The following is a 5,000-nucleotide window of genomic DNA, read 5'->3' as shown; positions in this document are numbered from 1 at the left end:
GCGGGGCGGCGTCGTTGGGGGGTGCGGCGGGGTGGGGGGTGCGCCATGTCGTGGGGGGGTGACGCGGGGTGGGGTGGGTCGAGCGGGGTTTTCGGAGGCATTTGTGGTGTGGCGTGGAGGGAGCGGGGTTTTTCGAGGTGGGGTGCGGGGGGGGCGTCGTGGGGGGGTGCGGTGGGGTGGGGGGGTGTGCCGTGTCATGGGGGAGTGACGTGGGGTTGGGTGGGTCGAGCGGGGTTTTTCGACGTGGGGTGAGGGGGGGTGGGGGGGTGCGCCGTGTCGTGGGGGGGTGCGGTGGGGTGTGGGGGGTGTGCCGTGTCGTGGGGGGGCTCACGCGAGGTGGGGTGGGTCGAGCGGGGTTTTCGGAGGCGTGGTGGGGTGGTGTGGAGGGAGCGGGGTTTCTCGAGGTGGGGTGCGGGGGGCATCGTGGGGGGGTGCGGTGGGGTGGAGGGTGCGCCGTGTCGTGGGGGAGTGAGGCGGGGCACGGTGGGTCGAGCCTGGTTTTTGGAGGAGTGGTGGGGTGCTGTGGATGGAGCGGGGTTTTTCGAGGTGGGGTGGGGGGGGAGGCGCCGCGTCGTAGGGGGGTGCGGTGGGGTGGGGTGGGGGGGTGTGCCATGTCGTGGGGGGTGACGCGGGGTGTCACGATGCCCCCTCCCCCCACCATGCCCCGACATGACGCGACGCGCCCCCTCCCCAACATAACATGACAACCCCCCTCCCCCCCCCATGACATCCCCCCATCCCCCATGACACGACACGACGCGATGCGCCCCCCCCATGACGTCCCCCCCTCAAAAATTCGCCTCCCCCCTCAACACACACCACCCCCCCTCCCCCCCCCTCAAAAATTCGGCCCCCCATGACATCCCCCCCCAGCCCCCATGACACGACGCGACGCGACGCGCCCCGCCATGACACGACACGACACGACGCGCCCCCCCCTTCCCCCCTCAACACACACCACACCATGTCGCGACGTGCCGCGCCCCCCCCCCCCATGACATCCCCACCCCAGCCCCCCCACCCACGACATGACATGATGCGACGCGCCCCCCCCCCCATCACATCCTCACCCCACCCCCCCCCATGACACGACACGATGCGACGCGCCTCCCCCCCCCCCCCCCATGACATCCCCCCCCATGGGATCCCCCCCCTCCCCGCCCCCCCAAGACACGACACGATGCGATGTGCCACCCTCCCCTTAACACACACACCCACCCAACGCAATGCCCCCCCCCCCCCCCCGCGCCCCATGGCCTGACACGACGCGGTGGGGGGGTGCGGTGGGGTGGGGGGGTGCGCCGTGTCGTGGGGGAGTGACGCGGGGTTGGGGTGGTCAAGCGGGGTTTTTGGAGGAGAGGTGGGGTGCTGTGGAGGGAGCGGGGTTTTTCGAGGTGGGGTGCGGGGGGGCGTCGTGGGGGGGTGACGCGGGGTGGGGGTGGGGGTGGTCGAGCGGGGTTTTTGGAGGAGAGGTGGGGTGCTGTGGAGGGAGCGCGGTTTTTCGAGGTGGGGTGCGGGGGGGCGTCGTGGGGGGGTGCGGTGGGGTGGGGGGGTGCGCCGTGTCGTGGGGGGGAGACGAGGGGTGGGGTGGGTCGAGTGGGGTTTTCGGAGGCGTGGTGGTGTGGCGTGGAGGGAGCGGGGTTTTTCGAGGTGGGGTGCGGGGGGGGCGTCGTGGGGGGGTGCGGTGGGGTGGGGGGTGCGCCGTGTCGTGGGGGGGTGACGCGGGGTGGGGTGGGTCGAGCGGGGTTTTTCGAGGTGGGGTGCGGGGGAGGGGATATGCGCCGCGTCGTGGGGGGGTGCGGTGGGGTGTGGGGGGTGTGCCGTGTCGTGGGGGGCTGACGCGAGGTGGGGTGGGTCGAGCGGGGTTTTTCGGAGGCGTGGTGGGGTGGTATGGAGGGAGCGGGGTTTTTCGAGGTGGGGTGCGGGGCGGTGTCGTTGGGGGGTGCGGTGGGGTGGGGGGTGCGCCATGTCGTGGGGGGGTGACGCGGGGTGGGGTGGGTCGAGCGGGGTTTTCGGAGGCATTTGTGGTGTGGCGTGGAGGGAGCGGGGTTTTTCCAGGTGGGGTGCGGGGGGGGCGTCGTGGGGGTGTGCGGTGGGGTGGGGGGGTGTGCCGTGTCATGGGGGAGTGACGTGGGGTTGGGTGGGTCGAGCGGGGTTTTTCGACGTGGGGTGAGGGGGGGTGGGGGGGTGCGCCGTGTCGTGGGGGGGTGCGGTGGGGTGTGGGGGGTGTGCCGTGTCGTGGGGGGGCTCACGCGAGGTGGGGTGGGTCGAGCGGGGCTTTCGGAGGCGTGGTGGGGTGGTGTGGAGGGAGCGGGGTTTCTCGAGGTGGGGTGCGGGGGGCATCGTGGGGGGGTGCGGTGGGGTAGAGGGTGCGCCGTGTCGTGGGGGAGTGAGGCGGGGCACGGTGGGTCGCGCCTGGTTTTTGGAGGAGTGGTGGGGTGCTGTGGATGGAGCGGGGTTTTTCGAGGTGGGGTGGGGGGGGAGGCGCCGCGTCGTAGGGGGGTGCGGTGGGGTGGGGTGGGGGGGTGTGCCGTGTCGTGGGGGGTGACGCGGGGTGTCGCGATGCCCCCTCCCCCCTACCATGCCCCGACATGATGCGACGCGCCCCCTCCCCAACATAACATGACAACCCCCCTCCCCCCCCCATGACATCCCCCCATCCCCCATGACACGACACGACGCGATGCGCCCCCCCCATGACGTCCCCCCCTCAAAAATTCGCCTCCCCCCTCAACACACACCACCCCCCCCTCCCCCCTCTCAAAAATTCGGCCCCCCCATGACATCCCCCCCCAGCCCCCATGACACGACGCGACACGACACGCCCCGCCATGACACGACACGACACGACGCGTCCCCCCCTTCCCCCCTCAACACACACCACACCATGTCGCGACGTGCCGCGCCCCCCCCCCCATGACATCCCCACCCCAGCCCCCCCACCCACGACACGACATGATGCGACGCGCCCCCCCCCCCATGACATCCTCACCCCACCCCCCCCCCCCATGACACGACACGATGCGACGCGCCCCCCCCCCCCATGACATCCCCCCCCATGGGATCCCCCCCCTCCCCGCCCCCCCATGACACGACACGATGCGATGTGCCACCCTCCCCTTAACACACACACCCACCCAACGCAATGCCCCCCCCCCCCTCCCGCGCCCCATGGCCTGACACGACGCGACGTGCTCCCCTCCCCTTAACACACCCACCCACCCTCCATGACGCCCTCCATGACGCGACGTGGAGGGGGGGGGGAGGAGGGGTGGTGTTTTGTGTGTTGAGGGGGGGGGGGGGAATTTTTGACCGGGGGGGGGGGGGGCGGGGGGTGGGGTGGTGTGTGTTGAGGGGGGGGGGGGGAAGGGGTGGTGTGGGGTGGTGTGTGTTGAGGGGGGGGGGGGGGGCGAGGGGTGGTGTGGTGTGTGTTCAGGGGGGGGGGGGGGGGGCGGGGGGGGGCGAATTTTTGGGGGGGGAAGGGGCGAAATTTGGAGGGGGAGGGGGGCGAATTTTTTGGGGGGGGGGGGGAGGGGTGGGGTGGTGTGTGTTGAGGGGGGGGTGGGGTGGTGTGTGTTGAGGGGGGGGGCAAGGGTGGGGAGGTGTGTATTGAGGGGGGGGGGGCGAATTTTTGGGGGGGGGAGGGGTGGTGTGTGTTGGGGGCGGGGGGGGGGGGGGGGAAATTTTGGAGGGGGGAGGTAGGGGTGGTGTGGTGTGGTGTGGTGTGTGTTGAGGGGGGTGGCCGAATTTTTTTGGGGGGGGGGTGGGGTGGTGTGTGTTGGGGGGGGGGGGGGGGGAGAGGTGGGGTGGTGTGTGTTGAGGGGGGGGGCGAAATTTGGTGGAGGGGAAGGGGAGGGGTGGTGTGGTGTGTGTTGAGGGGGGGGGAGGGGTGGTGTGGTGTGTGTTGAGGGGGAGGGGGAATTTTTGAGGGGGGGGGGGCGAATTTTGGAGGGGGGGTGGCAAATTTTTGGGGGGGAAGGGGCGAAATTTGGAGGGGGGGCGAATTTTTGGGGCGGGGGGGAGGGGTGGGGTGGTGTGTGTTGAGGGGGGGGCGAAATTTCGAGGGGGGGAAGGGGAGGGGTGGTGTGGTGTGGTGTGTGTTGAGGGGAGGGGGGGATTTTTGAGGGGGGGGGGGGAGGGGTGGTGTGGTGTGGTGTGTGTTGAGGGGGGGGGTGGGGTGGTGTGTGTTGAGGGCGGGGGGGGGGGGGGGGAGGGGTGGTGTGTGTTGAGGGGGGGGGGGGGGCAATTTTTGGGGGGGGGGGGAAGGGGTGGGGTGGTGTGTGTTGAGGGGTGGGCGAAATTTGGAGGGGGGGAAGGGGAGGGGTGGTGTGGTGTGTGTTGAGGGGGGGGGGGATTTTTGAGAGGGGGGGGGAGGGGTGGTGTGGTGTGTGTTGAGGGGGGGGGGAAAGGGTGGGGAGGTGTGTATTGAGGGGGGGGGGGCGCGAATTTTTTGGGGGGGGGGAGGGGTGGTGTGTGTTGGGGCCGGGGGTGGGGGGGCAAATTTTGGAGGGGGGGGAGGGGTGGTGTGGTGTGGTGTGTGTTGAGGGGGGTGGCCAAATTTTTTGGGGGGGGGGGGGGTGGGGTGGTGTGTGTTGGGGGGGGGGCGAATTTTTTCGGGGCGGGGGCGGGGGCGGGGGAGGAGTGGGGTGGTGTGTGTTGAGGGGGGGGCGAAATTTGGAGGGGGGAAAGGGGAGGGGTGGTGTGGTGTGTGTTGAGGGTGGGGGGGATTTTTGAGGGGGGGGGGAGGGGTGGTGTGGTGTGTGTTGAGGGGGGGGGGGAGGGGTGGTGTGGGGTGGTGTGTGTTGAGGGGGGGGGGTGGGGAGGGGTGGTGTGGCGTGGTGTGTGTTGAGGGGGGGGGGGGCGAATTTTTGGGGGGGGAAGGGGCAAAATTTGGACGGGGGGGGCGAATTTTTGGGGGGGGGGGAGGGGTGGGGTGGTGTGTGTTGAGGGGAAGGCGAAATTTGGAGGGGGGGAAGGGGAGGGGTGGTGTGGTGTGGTGT

This window comes from Lygodium microphyllum, chromosome 9, assembly GCF_053477565.2.
Source record: "Lygodium microphyllum isolate KBCC chromosome 9, Lygodium_microphyllum_v1.1.10, whole genome shotgun sequence".
Classification (NCBI taxonomy): Eukaryota; Viridiplantae; Streptophyta; class Polypodiopsida; order Schizaeales; family Lygodiaceae; genus Lygodium; species Lygodium microphyllum.
This window is presented reverse-complemented; position numbering follows the sequence as displayed.